Source organism: Schistocerca nitens, chromosome 10 (genome assembly GCF_023898315.1).
Source record: "Schistocerca nitens isolate TAMUIC-IGC-003100 chromosome 10, iqSchNite1.1, whole genome shotgun sequence".
NCBI lineage: Eukaryota > Metazoa > Arthropoda > Insecta > Orthoptera > Acrididae > Schistocerca > Schistocerca nitens.
Window position 1 is genome coordinate 173,089,715 of NC_064623.1, and position 20,980 is coordinate 173,110,694.

Genomic DNA, 20,980 nt, shown 5'->3' on the forward strand with positions numbered 1-20,980 from the left:
CAGCAAGGGCGCAATCCTTATCCATTGCGTTCCAAAGGGCACTATGGTAACAGCTGCATCCTGCGAAAATGTTTTGAAGAACAAATTCCTTCCTGCACTGCAACAAAAACGTCTGGGAAGAGCTGCGCGTGTACTGTTTCACCAAGACAACGCACCCGCACATCGAGCTAACGTTACGCAACAGTTTCTTCGTGATAACAACTTTGAAGTGATTCCTCATGCTCCCTGCTCACCTGACCTGGCTCCTAGTGACTTTTGGCTTTTTCCAACAATGAAAGACACTCTCCATGGCCGCACATTCACCAGCTGTGCTGCAATTGCCTCAGCGATTTTCCAGTGGTCAAAACAGACTCCTAAAGAAGCCTTCGCCGCTGCCATGGAATCATGGAATCATGGCGTCAGCGGTGTGAAAAATGTGTACGTCTGCAGGGCGATTACGTCGACAAGTAACGACAGTTTCATCGATTTCGGGTGAGTAGTTAATAAAAAAAATTGGAGGCCTTAGAACTTGAATGCACCTCGTAGTGTACATAGTTCCGCGTAGTCAGCGCGTAGACAACTTTCCCACTAGAGCGCGCCCCGCTAAGCACAACAGTGCAGGCACAGCGGTCGTCTGTCTCCGCACTATGAGATGGCGCTGCCATAGAGACGGACCAAATTCTGCTTCCGCCGATCCGATTAAGAATGTGTAACGCAGCCAATGAGATTGCTGCTAACGTAGAACCTTTTCTCCTCGCGGATCACACTCACGCAGTGATACATGAACGCGCGAGGTATTATAATGACTGTACAGACCTCCGATTAGTCAGTCTGCATTTGTCTGCACCACTCTGCATTAGTCTGTACCAGTCTGTACGAGTTCTACCTTTATCTGTACCAGTCTATAGTCAAGTTTCAGTCTGCGCCTAACAAGATTACCGTATTCCTGTACATAGCCATGAAGATAAATATATAGACACTTTCGTCAAGTATCAGAGATATATGTGAGAGTAAGACTAACGTACCATTACCAAAGGAACTTTAGATTGTCAATCGTAAATAGCATACAGAACCAAGTTAAGTAATTTTTATACTTGTTATTATTTTAATAAATGTGTGTGAAACTTAATCAAGTTGGTCACCGTCAGTCTGCTACTCTAAGCGTGCAAGTGGCATTTCTATCGTCTGACCTAACGGCAGAGGATAAACACGCCACGATAAGACCACGAGCCATATTGCTGATACTCACCTACTTCGTTAGAGCGACAAGTCAAATAATCTGATGGTGTGTGTACCGAAGGTCTTACAGTACGCACACCACACTACTACCGAGTCAAGAGGAGGATTCAACGTAACTCTTGTACGAAGAGGGGACTCAACCGCTTTTCTGGTTCGTACACAGTATTCGCAGTCTCATTATTTTTCTGACACACTGCTGTGACACTGTTCTACCATTACCTGGTAGTACAGTTTCTTCCTGAACTCACTCGTCCCATATTGTGCTAAATATGCAGGCAGTAATACGGTAGCGTAGCGACCACACACCTGTTGTCTGTCGTCGTCCCTGGGCTCACGGTAACCAGCCTTCAGCTGGATGTCGGAGAGGGGGAAGGTGGGGGGGCAAGCTCTCAGTGCAGTCGGCCGCTGTGGCCACCCACCGCATGGAGGCCAGTGAGCCACTGCAGACGCCGACCCGCCACACCACCAACACCACTATCGACGGCAGGTTCTCCAGCTGGGCGCCCACTAGCCGACTGGCGTCGCTGTCGGCACACCAGAACGCCTCAGCAGTCACTAGAGTGATTCGGTATTGCTTTCATGTCATCAATTTAGAAACCAGATTCCATCACACCACAACATCGCTTCCATCAAGAAAGATTCATTCTACGAAATTCATTTGGAATTTTGGGTGAAAGGGCGGAGATGGGGGCCGGGAGGGATGGCACTGGGTGGCTGGAGAGGCACTCAGACTACACTACTGGCCATTAAAATTAAATTTAACCTACAGGAAGAAGATGCTCTGATATGCAAATGATTAGCTTTTCAGAGCATTCACACAAGGTTGGCGCCGGTGGCAACACCTACAACGTGCTGATATGAGGAAAGTTTCCTGCCGATTTCTCATACACAAACAGCAGTTGACCGGCGTTGCCTGGTGAAACGTTGTTGTGACGCCTCGTGTAACGAGGAGAAATGCGTACCATCACGTTTCCGACTTTGATAAAGGTTGGATCGTAGCCTATCGCGATTGCGGTTTATCGTATCGCGACATTGCTGCTCGCGTTGGTCGAGCTCCAATGACTGTTAGCAGAATATGGAATCGGTGGGTTCAGGAGGGTAATACGGAATGCCGTGCTGGATCCCAACGGCCTCGTATCACTAGCAGCCGAGATGACAGGCATCTTATCCGCACTGGCTGGGTTACCCTTGACGCTGCATCACAGACAGGAGCGCCTGCGATGTTGTACTCAACAACGAACCTGGGTGCACGAATGGCAAAACGTCATTTTTTCGGATGAATCCAGGTTCTGTGTACAGCATGATGATGGTCCATCCGTGTTTGGCGACATCGCGGTGAACGCACATCGGAAGCGTGTATTCGTCATCGCCATACTGACGTATCATCCGGCGTGATGGTATGGGGTGTCATTGGTTACACGTCTCGGTCACCTCTTGTTCGCATTGATGGCACTTTGAACCGTGGACGTTACATTTCAGATGTGTTACGACCCGTGGCTCTACCCTTCATTCGATCCCTGCGAAACCCTACATTTCAGCAGGATAATGCACGCCCGCATGTTGCAGGTCCTGTCCGGGCCTTTCTGGATACAGAAAATGTTCGACTGCTGCCCTGGCCAGCACATTCTCCAGATTTCGCACCAATTGAAAACGTCTGGCCAATGGTGGCCGAGCAACTGGCTCGTCACAATACGTCAGTCGCTACTCTTGAAGCTGCATGGGCAGCTGTACCTGTACACGCCATCCAAGCTCTTTTTGACAATGCCCAGGCGTATCAAGGCCGTTATTACGGCCAGAGGAGGTTGTTCTGGGTACTGATTTCTCAGGACCTATGCACCCAAATTGCGTGAAAATGTAATCACATGTCATTTCTAGTATAATATACGTGTCCAATGAATACCCGTTTATCATCTGCATTTCTTCTTGGTATAGCAATTTTAATGGCCAGTAGTGTATACATCTGCACCTATACTCCACAAGCCAGCTTATGGTGTATCGTGGAGATAACTTCTGTACCGCAGACACTCAGCACCCCCTTTTCCCGTTGTAATTGCGAATGTTACGTGGGACGAGCAACTTTTTACAAATATCTGTATGACCTCTAACTTAGGCTTTTTTACCCTTCTTCATGGTCTTTTCGGAAGAAATGAAGGCTTTTCCAAGACAGATGGCACAATTTCAGGTGTTGATTCCCCATATGTAGACAGTAAAACATTCATTACAAAATGTGTTCAGAAATGATTGGTTTCACAGTTGTGGTCTGTAGTGAGAAAAAGTTTCGGTGAATATCACTGTTTTGAGCAGAATAATTTTGAATCAAGCATTTCCGGACTCGTGTCCTAATAATGAGTAACATTAATGACTACGTACTTTTTTTTTTTTTTTTTTTTTGTAGGGTGCTCAACTACTGAGGTCATTAGCGCCCAGTCACAAACGTTAGTGCACTAATAGCGCAGAAAAACGCAAGGGGGAAACATCAGAAAGTACTTACAAAGACTCAGAGAAACAAAATAAACGAGTTAGATCTTTCTGGACAAGTCCGTCAGTGTAATAAAACGAAGGACACGAGCAGCTGCTCGAGCGTCATCAGCTAAAAGCTCCTGTAAGGTAGACGGCAGACACAGGACAAGACGAGAGTGAATAAAACGGGGATAGGACAATAAAACATGGCGCAGCGTCAATGGATGACCACAGGGGCACTGCGAAGCGGGGTCACCGGACAACAGGTAGCGGTGGCTAAATCGGCAATGCCCAATCTGCAGCCTGGCCAAAATGACCTCCTCTCGCCGGGAAGGGCGTGCGGAGGTCGTCCGAGCTGTCGGGATCGGTTTGGTGGCCCTAAGCTTATTCTCACGGAGAGAGAACCAAGGTGGTGGTTGGTGGTTAGTGTTTAACGTCCCGTCGACAGCGAGGTCATTGGAGCGCAAGCTCGGGTGAGGGAAGGACTGGGAAGGAAATCGGCCGTGCCCTTTCAACCATCCCGGCATTTGCCTGAAACGATTTAGGGAAATCACGGAAAACCTAAATCAGGATGGCTGGAGACGGAATTGAACCGTCGTGCTCCCGAATGCGAGAGAGGACCAAGCCTCATGGCACAACGATGAAACGCGCCGACAAAGAACCCCACTAACATCAGTTGATGGGACACAAAAGGAAGCTGTCCGAGGCAGGAGGACAGCAGCCTTGGCCGCAGCATCAGCAGCTTCGTTCCCAGGCACACCGACGTGGCCAGGAATCCACAAAACAAGGACACGAGCGCCGGTATCAGCTAGCGACTGAAGGGACCGTTGAATCCGTTGCACGAGAGGGTGGTCCGAATATGGGTCACGGAGACTCTGAATGGCGCTCAAAGAATCAGAGCAGCTGGCATAGGGAGAATGACGAAACGCAAGAAACGTGCGGAAGTGAGTTTTCGCACGACAGAAGTCAAACGACGCACAACACATTTCCTGTTAGACGGCAGTGTAAACAAGTAAACAGCCGAATGGTTTGAAATGACGACTCAGACTGCCATGATAACCCCGCTACTGCTGATTCCCCTCAATTTCAGCACACTTTTAGGATTCTTCTTCGAACAGTATTGCTCTGAAATCCACGGGCCAACGTGATCATGTAGATGATGTAAGTCATGTTATGTGAATGCACTCATACAATTGATTACCTTCGATGGGCCACGAATCGACAACCTTCAGTGCGAAGCATAATACCGTCCTATGTCCAGCGGGAATCTAAAATTAAAGAGCGTGGAGGACATGGATGGATACTGGGGACGGGTGGCACTGGGTGGGAATGTGAGTTGACGAGGGAGTCTGTCGAGATGGTCCGTGCCGTGCATTTGCGAAATCCCGGGTTCGAGTCCCGCCGCAGCACACATTTACACTCGTTACCGTTGATTCCGCATAAAGACGCGATGCAGCTGATATCTTCAGTTCCCTCCCATCCCTTTCCTTCTCACTCCTCCACTTTCAGTTTACATAGTATACAGGGTGACAAGTATTTAAACCGACAAACTCTGGGAGGTTGTAGGGGAGGTCAAAACAAAGATTTTTCCCTAGTATCATTTTTTCCTATGAGGATTATTTAAACCGGTGGAGGTCGTATTACGCTCTTCAGTTGTAGGCAACTGCTGTCCACCAGTGTAAGTACTGCATTGTCTCTGTTTACTAATGGAGCGATACACCTGGAGTGAGTACACTGGTATGGTTGGTGCGTACTGCGTAGCGCACCACAACGGACGAACTGCACAGCGGGTTTATCAACAGCAATATCCTAATCGCCGTCGTACGAGCTTTGCTGCTGTGTACCAACGTCTGCGTGAGACCGGGTCATTTAGCAGATTACCTGGACAGGGACGGCGTCGCACGGTAAGAACGCTGCAATTTGAGGAATCTGTCTTGCAGCATGTGGAGCGGGAGCCTTCAATCAGCACTCGTGCAATTGCACTAACATGGGAACGAATCAGACGAATGTAAGAACAGTCCTTCGAGAACAATTGTTACGTCCATTTCGCTTACAGCGTGTCCGTAACCTGGAATCAGTTGGTTATCCACCCAGAGCACAATTTTCGCAGTGGTACCTGGAACAGTGTGAAATGCATTCCTACATTTCCATCCTCTGTGCTGTTTACCGATGAAGCAACTTTCGGGCGTGATGGAGTCTTCATCATGCACAGTTCGCATGTTTGGAGTGAGGGTAACCCACATGCCACAGTCACTAGCGCTCATCAAGTGCGGTTCTTCGTCAATGTGTGGGTCGATGTTGTTACGGACTGTTTGATAGGGCCGTATCTGCTACCTAGGCCATTAAATGGCAGGCACTATAACAATTTTCTCTCCAGAGCATTGCCAGAATTGCTGGAAGACGTCTCGCTCCCTACAAGACAACACATGTGGTTCCAACATGACGGGGCGCCGGCACATTTCAGTCGTCGTGTGCGTCGATTCCTGGACCAACGGTTCCCAGAAAAGTGGATTTGCAGAGGTGGTCCTGTACCATGGCCTGCTCGATCCCCAGATATGTCCCATCTGGACTTTTTTGTGTGGGGAGAGATGCGCAAACCTTGCTTACACAACTCCTGTTGCATCAAAAGGGGATCTGGTTGTCCGGATAGTAGCAGCAGCAGGAACAATTCAGGATACTCCTGGGGTTTTTGCCCGTGTCAGACAGAACATGGTCCGACGATGTAACCTTTGTTTACGTCTCGATGGAGACATTTTTGAAAATCTACTTTAATTGAAATTGGGTTGTGTTAGTGTGTTGTCTCTTGGTCATAAAAAAAATGGAAAAGTGTTGTTGGTTTAGTTAATTTGCCACCAGAGAAATCTTCCTCTACCGGTTTAAATACTCCTCATTGGAAAAAATGACATCAGGGAAAAATATTTGTTTTGATGTCCCCTACAACGTCCCAGAGTTTGTCGGTTTAAATGGCTCTGAGCACTATGCGACTTAACTTCTGCGGTCATGAGTCGCCTAGAACTTAGAACTAATTAAACCTAACTAACCTAAGGACATCACACACATCCATGCCCGAGGCAGGATTCGAACCTGCGACCGTAGCGGCCGCGCGGTTCCAGACTGTAGCGCCTTTAACCGCTTGGCCACCACGGCCGGCTGTCGGTTTAAATACTTTTCACCCTGTATATATCTTTACTTCCGAAAAGCATTTGACTAAGTATGACATCGACGCCCGTTCAGAAAACTGAGACCGTACTGGGTATCAAACGAAATTCGAACTGGTCTGAGGACGTAGCGTTTTATCTTGGACTGAAAGACGTCGACAGATGCAGGAGCAGCGTACCACAGGGAAGTGCACTGGGGCCCTTACTGTTTGTATTGTATATTAATAACCTACTGGACAATATTTGTAGTAACATCAGTCTTTTTGTAGATGATGCAGTTATCCAAGATCAAATTGTGGTGTCACCGCCAGACACCACACTTGCTAGGTGGTAGCTTTAAATCGGCCGCGGTCCATTAGTACATGTCGGACCCGCGTGTCGCCACTGGCAGTGATCGCAGACCGAGCGCCACCACACGGCAGGTCTCGAGAGACGGACTAGCACTCGCCCCAGTTGTACGGACGACTTAGCTAGCGATGCACACTGACGAAGCCTCGCTCATTTGCAGAGAAGATAGTTAGAATAGCCTTCAGCTAAGTCAATGGCTACGACGTAGCAAGGCGCCATAGCAATTGATAGTTATCGTATGAAGCATGTCTCATCAAGAACGATGTATACAAATGATGGATTAAAGTTAAGTATTCCAGAAGCTACGTACTTTTCTTTATAGCATTCATTACGTATCCTGTTTCAGACCTCACGCCATCCTGCGTGAGCTTATAGCGTGCATATCGGTCTCCTCAAACCACACTGTGTCGGCACTTTTGTCGACACATCACAAATACTATATCAAAATTGGTAGAAATATCCAGTCGGGTCTTGATAGTAAGTTCTTTGAAAAGTTCAGAAATTTAAAACTGTGTCTTGCACAAAACGTATAAATTAATTTCCTATGACTATAATATCAGTGAGTCACAATTGGAATCAGTCAACTCATACACACACCTGGATGTAAAAGTTTGTGAGGGTATTGTACGCAATGATTATACAAGACCATTCGTTGGTAAAGTTGGTGGGAGAGCACAGGGGAAATGCACTCAGTCTCGAATGGAGATTGCTTGAAAAAGACCCATGCGATCTATCTTGTAAGTGTAGGCCACGACATTGGGGTCGCTTAGGAGTATCAAGAGACGGTTTGACTCCCGATCAAACGTAGCAATTTTTTTTTCATCACTGGTCGTATTATTTGAATTATATCACATATGAGAGGCAATATAATGAAAAAAACCATATGTATTTGCATGAAGTTTCAATTTATGTTCCCCGTGTCTGTGTGACAAATACCATCCTGCAACGATTTATGTCGAGAACACATTCAACGACTAATTGTACATCACCCTTGTGGTCTGGCACTTTGTGACTTGCTATATTTCTTACTGTGAATAACGTCGTTCGCATTATTATTTATCGAGGTTTGACTTGGGCTTCCCAAGCCTGTCCCTCGTCCTTCAAAATTTGTTTACAAATAGTAAAGAGTCACATAACACTTCATGGAAATGTACGCGGTGTTTCTTTTCATTATATTGCCTCTCTAATGTCGTATAAATTAAATAATGTGACCAGTAATGAAAATAAAATAAAATAAATAAGTATTGGTTGGATTCGAACCTTCGACTCGTGCACGATCTTCTAGCAAAACGTTAACTGTAGTCGCTTGACCACAAAGACTTCTTACGACAGACGTCTACGCACAGATACATCAGTTACATAATAGACTCGTATAACTTCTCTTGCGATTTTCTCGGAATTGGCACATAGTGCACCTACTTGCACGTTATTTTGTTTTAACGGCCCACTAAATGTGTACAAAGTTTGATGCAAATTGAGATCTCAACGTCGTGGCGTCACCTTGTTACAAAATTGCAGAAGTGTGTGTGACCAATATCAGATAGCACTATCAGGAAATACTGAACTTCCACAGCGGCGAGCAGCACGAATGGTTATAAGTTCTATCACTCGCTGGAGATCGTCTCCGATATGCTCTAAAACCTGAACTGGCAGAATGGCTTGAAGGGATATCCCACGAAACCCTACGTACTAAGTTTCGAGAACCAGTATGAAGTGACAAATCCCCAAATGTACTACCGTCTCCAAAGTATCGGAACCGTACGAACTGTGTAGACAAGACTCACTAATTACAGAACCCACAGAAGCATTTCAGTAATCTTTCTTCCCGAGTTCCGTAAGTGAATGGAGCTGGATGGAACTCTGTTATACAATTGAATTGGATGTACTCTCTGCCATGCGCTTCACAGTAATTTGCAAAGTACCGGTTTAAATATAGAACACTCTTTTTGAATTACTAGACGCTTCACGTTATAAAATTTAAAATAACGTTAAAAAACGTATACAACCCCATTAAAAATGCTTATTCTCTGTTCATACAACAGGTCACATTATTAATTATATAAGGAAATTACGTGGCCGTCTGCGTACTATTATGAGCAAGAAACCGCCTTTCCATATCTTTAAATTGGGGATACGCTTGAATTATTCGCTGCTTTGACGTTTAGACACACTATACGTCCATACAGACACGTGCGTTATCAGCGCAGTGAAATCAGTAAACAGAGAATCGTCATTTATCTCTGGAGCTGACCAGAGGGAGCACTTACCTTAAAGCATAAGGTGGCTCCACGCCGTACACATTCAGTCCCTCCGCGAAAGTGATCAAGATAAGCACCCCACACGACGACGACATCTCGCCTTCGAGCGGCTGCGAAACGAATTCCGAACAAATAATCACTATTCTTCCTTTTAAGTGTCACTTTCAGTTTCAGAAGAATAGATGAACTCACCGTAATATAGAACTCAAGCAGACAGATCGGTGAGGCGAGTACATCAGGAAGCTGTGGCAGCATTTGTTTCTTCCCACCGGTTACCACGGAAACATCCACGACTTGTATAAACAATATGCTTCTCATGATCTTCGGTTGTTTCCCAGATGGCCGTAATTTCTTTAGAGTACACAGCCTTATTTACATTAATTTTTAGTTGGAGTACGGATCATCTTCCGATGTAAAACACTTGAATTTTACTTTTTAAGTCGACGTTTACAAATGTATGTATGTGTGTGTGCGCGCACGCGCGCGCGCGCGCGCGCTTGTGTGTGTGTGTGTGTGTGTGTGTGTGTGTGTGTTTGAGTGTGTGCGCCAGCAAGTGTGCGTGTATAAAAGAAGTGACACAAGTGGGTTGACAGCTACAAATTTAAATCAAAATCTCCACCCATACTCTGAAAACCACCGTGAAGTGCATGACAGAGAATACTTATTAATATTTCCCTACATATTAGCGTTTGTGCCTTTGATAAATTCTAGTGTCTGATTGCACTTGAAGCTGACGGGTGAATAGGACACCAGCATTGCTGCTCATTCCGTTCAAGTAATGCTGCCGGAGAAAAATAACTGCTTAATGAGTTTGTGAGTGTTATGATTAGTCTCTGTGTGGTTGCTGTGGGAGTCGTGCGATCGGGGCCGTAGCATATTACTGTGCACTGAGGTGACCGCGCTCACGGGATAGCGATTTGCGCTTATACACATGGCGGTAGTATCGCTTACAGAGGGTATAAAGGGGCAGTATATTGGCTGAGACGTCATTTGTGCTCACAAGGGAACCTCCCCATCGCACCCCCCTGAGATTTAGTTATAAGTTGGCACAGTGGATAGGCCTTGAAAAACTGAACACAGATAAATCGAGAAAACAGGAAGAAGTTGTGTGGAACTATGAAAAAATAAGCAAAATATACAAACTGAGTAGTCCATGCACAAGATGGGCAACATCAAGGACATTACGAGCTCAGGAGCGCCGTGGTCCCGCAACTGCGGAACAAGAGGTTCTTGGTTCAAATCGTCCCTCGAGTGCAAAGTGTGATTTTTTATTTTCAGACAATTATTATCTGTCCGTCTGTCCGTCCGATGCGAGGTAACTGCGCCGTAGTATGGGGACGCTACACCTAAACAAACATCCACAAGAAAACCTAAATCGGGCAAGGTAGAAGAATCTTTTTACGCATTCGCCAAGTGTACAAGTTAGGTGGGTCGACAACATATTCCTGTCATGTGACGCACATGCCGTCACCAGTGTCGTATAGAGTATATCAGACGTGTTTTCCTGTGGAGGAATCGGTTGACCTGTGACCTTGCGATCAAATGTTTCGGTTCCCATTGGAGAGGCACGTCCTTTCGTCTACTAATCGCACGGTTTTGCGTTGCGGTCGCAAAACACAGACACTAAACTTATTACAGTGAACAGAGACGTCAATGAACGAAGGGACAGATCATAACTTTGCGAAAATAAAGAAAGTAAACTTTTCACTCGAGGGAAGAATTGAACCAAGGACGTTTCGTTCCGCAGCTGCTCACGCTAACCACGGTACCACAGCGCTCCTGAGTTTACAATATCCTTGATGTTGCGTATATTGCGCATAGACTACTCACTTTGTATATTTTGCTTATTTTTTTCATAGTTCCACACAACTTCTTCCTGTTTTCTCGATTGATCTGTGTTCAGTTTTTCAACTTATAACTAAATCGGAGAGGGGTACGATGGGAAGGTTATCTTCTCAGGTGATTCATGTGAAAAGATTTCCGACATGATTGTGGTCGCACGGCGGGAATTACCATACTCTGAAAACAGAATGCTAGTTGAAGGTAGAGGCACAGGACATTCCATTTCGGAAATCGTTAGGGAATTGGGTATCCCGAGATTCACAGTATCAAATGTGTGCCAACAATACCAAATTACAGGTACTGCTGCGCACTACGGGCAACGCAGCGGCCGACAGCTTACACTTAGCGGTCGAGAGAGGCGGCGTTTGCGTAGAGTTGCCTGTGCTAACAGACAAGCAACACTGCGTGAAACAACCGCAGAAATCAATTTCGATTGTACGACTAACGTGTCCGTTAGAAGAGTGTTGTGAAATTTACCGTTAATGGGGCTGTGGCAGAACACGACCGACGCTAGTGCCCTCGCTAACACCACATCACCTGCAGCCGGCCGGCCGTTGTGACCGAGCGGTTCTAGGCGCTTCGTTCCGGAACCGCGCTGCTGCTGCGGTCGCAGGTTCGAATCCTGCCTCGGGCATCGACGTGTGTGATGTCCTTACGTTAGTTAGGTTTAAGTAGTTCTAACGAATTCCGAACAATATATCAAATTCCCCATCGCACCCCCCTCAGATTTAGTTTTAAATTGGCACAGTGGATAGGTCTTGAAAAACTGAACACAGACCATTCGAGAAAACAAGAAGAAGTTGTGTGGAACTATGAAAAAAATAAGCAAAATATACAAATCGAGTAGTCCATGTGCAAGATAGGCTACATCAAGGATACTGTGAGCTCTGCAGCGCTGTGGTCCCGTGGTTAGCGTGAGCAGCTAAGGAACGAGAGGTCCTTTGATCAAGTCTACCCTCGAGTGAAAAGTTTAAATTTTTATGTATCAACTTCGCTCTCCAAAATTCCAGGACATATTCAGATTTGCTTGGACATATGCAGGATTTGACGGTCTACACACGGAAAATTTGAAAACGTTAAAAACGTATGTTTTGACAGAGCACAGGGAAAACTGTGCGACTGTGAAACTGTTGCACTCATTTGTTGCAGTTTATGTGACAAACTCTTACGTTTTCATCACTTTTTTGGGAGTGATTATCACATCCACAAGAAAACCTAAATCGCGCAAGGTAGAAGAATCTTTTTACCCATTCGCCAAATGTACAAGTTAGGTGGGTCGACAACATATTCCTGTCATGTGACGCACATGCCGTCACCAGTGTCGTATAGAATATATCAGACGTGTTTTCCTGTGGAGGAATCGGTTGACCTACGACCTTGCGGTCAAATGTTTTCGGTTCCCACTGGAGAGGCACGTCCTTTCGTCTACTAATGGCACGGTTTTGCGGTGCGGTCGCAAAACACAGACACTAAACTTATTACAGTGAACAGAGACGTCAGTGACCGAACGGACAGATCATAAATTTGCGAAAATAAAATTTTCACTCGAGGGAGGATTTGAACCAAGGACTTCTTTCTTTTTTTTAAAAAAAACCTCATTTTGTTCGTTTTAGTTCGTTGTATCTGCTGTGGGCGGACGTCGGAAGACACCCGTTTCAGTTCGTTGTTGATCCATTAACTCAGTTGTTGTTGTTTTTTTTTTTACAGAGGGCAGCTAGCCCTCTGACCGAACACATAGAGGACTTCTCGTACCGGAGCTGCTCACGCTAACCGCGGGACCACGGCGGTCCTGAGTTCACCGTCTCCTTGATGTTAGCTATGTTGCGCATGGACTACTCGGTTTGTATATTTTGCTTTTTTTTTCTTAGTTCCACATAACTTCTCCCTGTTTTCTCGATTGATCTGTGTTCAGTTTTTCAAGGCCTATCCACTGTGCCAACTTATAACTAAATCTGATGGGGGTGCGATGGGGAGGTTCCCTTGTAATCCTACCTTCGTGACGTGCGCGCCGCGGCCTGTCTTTCTCGTGGGCCTCGACCCTGCAGACTACCAAGCAACCATGGTATCGATTAACAGATGTACCAGGTCCATATTTTACATGAAGTACCCATCGATTATCGACAGTACGTTTACCGTTAGGCAGCCCTACTAACTTCCGAGTACCATTTTTGTCGAAGGCCTTCGTTTCTTCTTTTATTGAATAAAATCACTTGCCGGAATCATTTTCTACAGCTTCGTTGGAGTTTGTTGCTGCGAGCTCTTCATGTATTGCTATTGTAAGGCAAAGTAATGTAGCTGTTTCTTGAGAGGGATGAGCCTGCTAACTTCATACGTCATCACTAAAGCTCACTGGTCGGTGTATTTTACGAACTGGACGACGAGCTGGCAATTCATCCGAACATTCTTGGTTACTAGTTACCATTTCATCAATAATAAATTTAACTTACTGATGTGATCGAGAATTACTTATCAAGTCCCTCCCCTCTTCTATTTCTTCAGGTATGGAATTAAATTTCATACCAACAGAATTTCCAGTTGTAGTTGTACATAACTTCTTTAGGAGGAAGTCAATATTGCATGATTTATTACACGACATTTTGATACGCTCCGCACATTTTTACCATCTTTGGCATTCACATGACCATTAAAATGGACATTCATCCAACTTGGAACGAAATTTTTTGGGAAATAAACATAGCACTTTGACCCAAAAATGCGTAAATATCTAAAACTGTCGAACACTTTGTCAGTCCACAACTCGGGAGATGTTTCACCTTGAACACTGATCTCCGAGTACGACTGAGTAGTAAAACATATGTGTCGCATCTGTGAACCCAAAAACATTAATGTAACTTGCAATGTGATAACATGGAGTGAGCTAATTTCACAGTGTGTCAATCTGCTTTTTCAGCAACACCATTTTGTTTGGGAGGTATCGGGAGACGTGAGACGAAACTCAAAAAAGTGGTGCAAATGGCTGTGAGCACTATGGGACTCAACTGCTGAGGTCATTAGTCCCCTAGAACTTAGAACTAGTTAAACCTAACTAACCTAAGGACATCACACACATCCATGCCCGAGGCAGGATTCGAACCTGCGACCGTAGCGGTCTCGCGGTTCCAGACTGCAGCGCCAGAACCGCGCGGCCACTTCGGCCGGCGACGAAACTCAGTACCACGATCACGTACCACTGCAGTTACCGTGCTACAGTTGACGCACTGAGAACCGTAAGGGCCCAAAGCCCAGAAACAAAGTTCTGAGAAAAACAGATGTTTGTGAAAATCAAATTTATAGACAAACCAACAGTCTCAGAGGTCTGGATTGTTTCTTAAGCAAGTCTCAGCGTCCTATAATCTCTATAAAAAATAATTTACCCACTTCATGTTGTGAAATATTAATTAATATTTAAGATTATATTTATTATTAAAGTTAATTCATAATAATTCCATATATAGGTAGGTAACAATAGTTCCGGGAGTGCTAGTTCTACAGGAGAGCTTCTGTGAAGTTTTGAAGGTAGGAGACGAGGTTCTGGCGAAACTACAGCTGTGAGGACGGGGCGTGAGTCGTGCTTGGGCATCTCAGTCGGTAGAAAAGTCGAACTCCGGACCTTTGAATTTCACGGGCGAGTCTCGGTCCCGCACACAGTTTTAATCTGCCAGGAAGTTTCATACAGCGCACACTCCGATGCAGAGTGAAAATTTCACTCTGGAAAGAATAGTGTTTTCTGACAGTTGTAATGCTTGTAAATAATACAAAATTAAAATCAGAGCGTAAAGAAAAGATGCTTAATTCACCATACACACAGTTATGATGTTTTCCAAAAGTTTATTGTCCTCTTATAATCATTATCATTAAGCACATCCTATGGCGTGAGGTTCAGAAAAAACTATCGATACAACTCTGACAGTGTGGTAGTACTACTACATACACACATCAAAAAGTTTTGTATCACTCCAGTTCCCAGAACTCCTGAAGATAGACGTTGACTGTAGATATTGTATCACAGACACAGTCCCTTTCACTGTTCAGAGATGTCACTAAAGCCGCCCGAAGATGTAAACAACCATGCACGAGCAGCGTCTATTAGACGGAGGAGGTCATTCCACCAGGAAGGAGGTACACGGCTTGTGATGTCTGTAGTTCAACCATGCCTAGACGGTCAATACAGCGGTTAGATCGCATCCACATTGTGCCGGGAAGGGCCTTCAACAAGGGAAGTGTCCAGGCGTCTCGGAGTGAACCAAAGCGACGTTGTTCCGACATGGAGGAGATACAGAGAGACAGGAACTGTCAATGACATGCCTTGCTCAGGCTGCCCAAAGGCTGCTATTGCAGTGGAAGACCGCTACCTACGGATTCTGGCTCATAGGAAACCTGACAGCAACGCCACCATGTTGAATAATGCTTTTCGTGCAATCACAGGACGTCGTGTGACAACCCAAACTGTGCGCAATAGACTGCATGATGCTCCACTGCACTCCCGACGTCCATGGCGACCAGGATTCCATGCAGCGCGGTACAGATGGGGCCAACAACATGATGAATGGACCGCTCACGACTGGCATCACGTTCACTTCACTGGTGAGTGTCGCATATGCCTTCAGCCAGACAATTGTTGGAGACGTGCTTGGAGGCAACTCGGTCAGGCTGAATGCCTTAGAAACACTGTCCAGCGAGAGCAGCAAGGTGGAGGTTCCTTGCTGTTTCAGGGTGGCATTATAGGGGCCGACGTACGCCGCTGGTGGTCATGGAAAGCACCGTAATGGTTGTACGATACGTGAATGCCATCTTCTGACCGACAGGGAAACCATATCGGCAGCATACTGGCTAGACATTCGTCTTCATGGACGACAATTCGCGCCTTCATCGTGCACATCTTGTGAATGATTTCCTTCAGGATAACGGCATCGCTCGACTAGAGTGGCCAGCATGTTCTCCAGGCATGAACCCTATCGAACATGTCAAGGATAGATTGAAAAGGGCTGTTTATGGGCGACGATATCCACCAACCACTCTGAATGATGTACACCGAATCACCGTTGAGGAGGGGGACAATCTGTATCAACAGTGCCCTGATGAACTTGTAGATAACATGCCACGACGAATACAGGCATGCAAGAGGAGATGCAACTGGGTATTAGAGGTAGCGGTGTGGACCACCACCTCTGAAGGTCTCGCTTTATGGTGGTACAACATGTAACGTATGGTTTTTCATGAGCAATAAAAAGGGCGGAAATGATGTTTATGTTCATCTCTATTCCAATTTTCACATCTAGAGGAAGGCAACGGTATACTAATTACTATATGTGTGGTATCGATAGCAACACGTAGTTTCAAAGGTTGGCACTACCACGAGACACAGACGACAGCGCCCTCTAGCCTGTGCTTTCGAGGTCTACGAGCTCCGCGACTACTTCAGCCCATTTTCATCAGGTGCAACCAGCCAGGAAACTTCGCTTCAGTTTGCTCTCCATACGACGGGTCGAAGACTTCGCATCTGTACAAAGTTATGTATTCTTTCTCGCATCAGTAAATCATTTTTAAACTCACTGCAGTACCGACGGATTTTTCCTGCTCCTTCTACCCAAGCGCCGCGTTCCAGGTGGGATGCAGAAATATGACTCTGCTTTCTGAAGCATGTAGAGCGTGAATCAATATTTAAAGATACAGGGTACTTATAAATGGCGGAAAAGTCGATTTTTGTATGTGTTTATTATATAATCTTTCCTGGTTACATTGATATAGACAGTATAGGGTTTCAAATGAAAAATGACCTATATATACGAAATTTTAAAGTGCGGTCGTGTATGCTGCCACGCCTCCTATATTTCTGTTACAGAAACCACTATTATTTCCTAAAGAACTGTGAACTTTCTGTTTCCAGCAATTACACGTATGATACGTTGTATATGTTGGTAAGTACAGAATTCTAGTGTCTGTAAATGATTATCTTTGCTAGTATTTACTTTTGTTTCACTGAAGCGGTTTGTTCGCGTGTTACTGAATGTTTGTTGCCCAAGTGCTACATATATTTGTGGAAGTACATATCCTTCAGTGTATAATGGATACAAACTATGCCACACATCAATAAAGTCATTAAAAGGAAATTCCGTACTAACCAGTTCACAAAGAAAGCCAGCCATACTGTTGAAAGTAACCTATGTATCAGTTCTTCAGGGACAAAACTCCCACATGGCACACCTCCTGGTGATTCAAATTTTTGTGTTAACAATGACACTGTTTGTAGTGTATTTGTTGTTCTTATCTTCTTTGATAAAGGAAGTGGCGAAATGTAAACAATGTGATGCTGTAAGCTGTCTGGAAATAACTGAACAAGAAAGTAGTAGGAAAGGTTTAGTGTCAAACTTAGTTGTTCTGTGTAGATCCTGCAATAAATCCACCTCGAAAATGGCTTCGAACGTTGTGCATAATTCATATGACGCGAATTTGAAGTTAGTGAATGCAATGCATGCAATAGGAAAAGGAAAAAAGGCCGCTCAAACGTTTTTTGATGGACCTTCCTTCTCCCAGTAGGTTCAGCACGTACATACTCTTAGGTGCCTTGACGGTTGTGTCTAATCCATCTATGAAAAGTGCAATAGAAGAAACTGTAAATATTAGTGGAACCAGGGACATTTCTGTTGCACTTGATGGGACAAGGCAATGTCGAGGACATTGTTCCTTGAACGGTGTTGTAAGTGCTACTTCTCTGAAGAATGGACAAGTTGCTGAAGTTGAGTGCTTATCGAAGTACTGCCGCACCTGCATTGGTAACACTGAATGTCATATCATCAATGTTCTAAGAATTATGATGGTTACAGAGGAGGTATGGAGTGTGATAGACCTCTAAAAATATTTCAGTGGTCGGTGCACATTTATAACGTTGGATATACGAAGTGCCTAACCGATGGGACTCTAAAGCTGTCAATAAAATTAATGAGTTCAATGTATATGGTGATACCTCAGTAAAAAAAACTTGAGTGTTGTGGACATGTGCAAAAGGAGATGGCTGCTAGATTGAGGAAACTACGAAGAGAAATGAAAGGAAAGTTGCAATGTGATGGAAAATCTGTCTGGCCAAGGCAGATTAACAGAAACTGAAATAGACATTCTTCAGAGTTATTATAGACTGGCCACTAGACGAACTGGACCTCTGAATGATGTTAAAGCGATGAGAAAAGCTGTATGGGCCACCTACTTCCATACGTTGTCCACAGATGAGCACCCTGTTTACAGAATTCGACCTAAAGGAGCAGATTCTTGGTGTGGATACCAAAAAGCAAAAGAAAGTGGTCAAATATACCATCATAAGCACTCTCTTCCTGAGCCCTTATGAATTAAATCGAATTTTTAGAGACCTGAGTGACCCTGTCTTCATGGGGGCACTCAGAATACAATTGAAAGTTTTACCCATTGCATATGGGAAAGATTACCCAAGAATGTTTTTCTAGGGTTAAATACATTAAAAGTTGGTGTACTACATGCAGTGATATGTTTCAATGATGGAGTGATAGGAAGGTTTGAAGTCTTAAGAAATTTAAGCATAAAATGTGGCAGTAATACGGAAGATCAATTGCTTGCATATGACAGACAATCGCTGCATGAAGCTGAAAGATTCGCTCTTCAAGTTACCAAAGAAGGAAGAAGTGCTAAAAGGAATGCCAAAAGGAAGCTTGAAGATGAAGAAATGCTGCAGGATGAAGACTATGCTTCAGGAATGTTCAGAGGCACAGCTTAATTGGACTTGTTGTGGGTTGGCAGGAGAGCCAACACCGTGATTTTTAGAGGAAGCCGAAAGGCACGCGTTTTAGCTCACGCAGGCTGGCGTGAGGTCTGTAACAGGACAAGGAAATTAGAATTTAGAAAAACGGACGTAGCTGGTGGAATACTTAACTTTAATCCATTAATAATGAGCGTCGCTCTTGACTGTACATTATAATATCAATAGTAACTGAACATGATGCCTTGCTAGGTCGTAGCAAATGACGTAGCTGAAGGCTATGCTAACTATCGTCTCGGCAAATGAGAGCGTATTTTGTGAGTGAACCATCGCTAGCAAAGTCGGTTGTACCACTGGGGCGAGTGCTAGGAAGTCTCTCTAGACCTGCCGTGTGGCGGCGCTCGTTCTGCAATCCCTGATGGTGGCGACACGCGGGTCCGACGTATACTAATGGACCTCGGTCGATTTAAATAGACATTCTTCAGAGTTATTATAGACCTAGCAAGTGTGGTGTCTGGCGGTGACACCACATTCCTCCCCCGCAAATCGGCGCACGGTTGTGGCATAAGGCATCCGCCCGCCGTGGGGAGGACCCCATGTTGACGTATGCGACGAGGTGGCGAGCCTAACAACAGGCGAGGCTGTGCCACCCGCACCCTGCCATTCGGACCGCGGGGAGCTAGGGAACGCCTGAAAACCTGCTCCAGGGTGCACGCCAACATGTGGTGTATGCGCCCGTAGAGAGACAGGAGGGGCCGAAGTGTCGATCTCCATCGGGCCGGGGCACCCGACGGGCGAAGACGAATATGGTCCGGAGCGGGCAAGAGTTCCATGTCGTATGACAACTGGTCACGGAAAGCGATCGGCGACGTGTGACCCAGGGTGGCGCCCGGCGGTTGCAGCGACGCGTCCACTGCGGGCGTCGCCGGCGGGAGAACAGGCGGCGGCGGCGGCGGCGGCGGCGCGTCGCCATGGGGCAAAATGGAAGGCAGCGTCGGTAACACCTGGGGCCGAGGCGAGCCAGTAGATGGGTCCCCAGGACGCTGACCGGACGGCACCGTCGCTGAAAGCAGACGGGGAGTGACAGAGCCCATGCGACGACAGAGGCGCAGCTGATTGAGATGCCGACGCACCTCACCAGAGGCCCCCAAAACCAGATACATAGCGCGGCCAAGGCAGCGAAGAATGCGCCCTTCGAGCCAACGCCGTGAACCTCAGTAGTGACGATAGTAGACAACGTCGTCTGGAGCAAAAGCAGGTGTCTGCCGCTGCACAGGAACCTGATGCGGCGGATGTAGCAAAGAGATCAAGGTTCGATGAGGGCGACCATGGAGCAAATCAGCCGGCGAGCGACCATCTCGGGGCTGAGAGCGGTACGAGGACAAAGAGCAATAACGCGTCCTCCCGAGAACGCGACTCTTTCAACTTCAACATCTGTGACTTGAAAGTCCTGACCAATCGTTCAGTGGCACCGTTTGACTGTGGCGAAAACGGCGTGGACGTCAGATGTTGAATACCATTGGCCTGCGGACATGAATTGTGGGCCATTGTCGGAAACAATAGTCTGTGGAAGACCTTCAATGCAAAAAATAGCAGATAACGCTTGGATGGTGGCAGATGACGTCGTGGAAGACATCCGGACAACAAAAGGAAAATTACTGAATGAATCTACCACAACCAACCATCGAGCATTCCAGAATGGACCAGCAAAATCGATGTGTAAGCGTTGCCAAGGGGAAGTGGCTTTTGGCCATGCAAAGAATTTCCGGGGTGGTGCGGATTGTTGTTCGGCACACGCCATGCAAGAAGAGCACATATTCGTAATCGCGGCATCGATTCCGAACCAAGTACAGTGCTGACGAGCAAGTTGTTTCGTTCTCACTATACCCCAACGTCCTTGGTGGAGAAGCTGTAAGACAGAGGACTGTAACGAACGTGGGACACGACCCTGGACTGATCATTATCAGAACGCA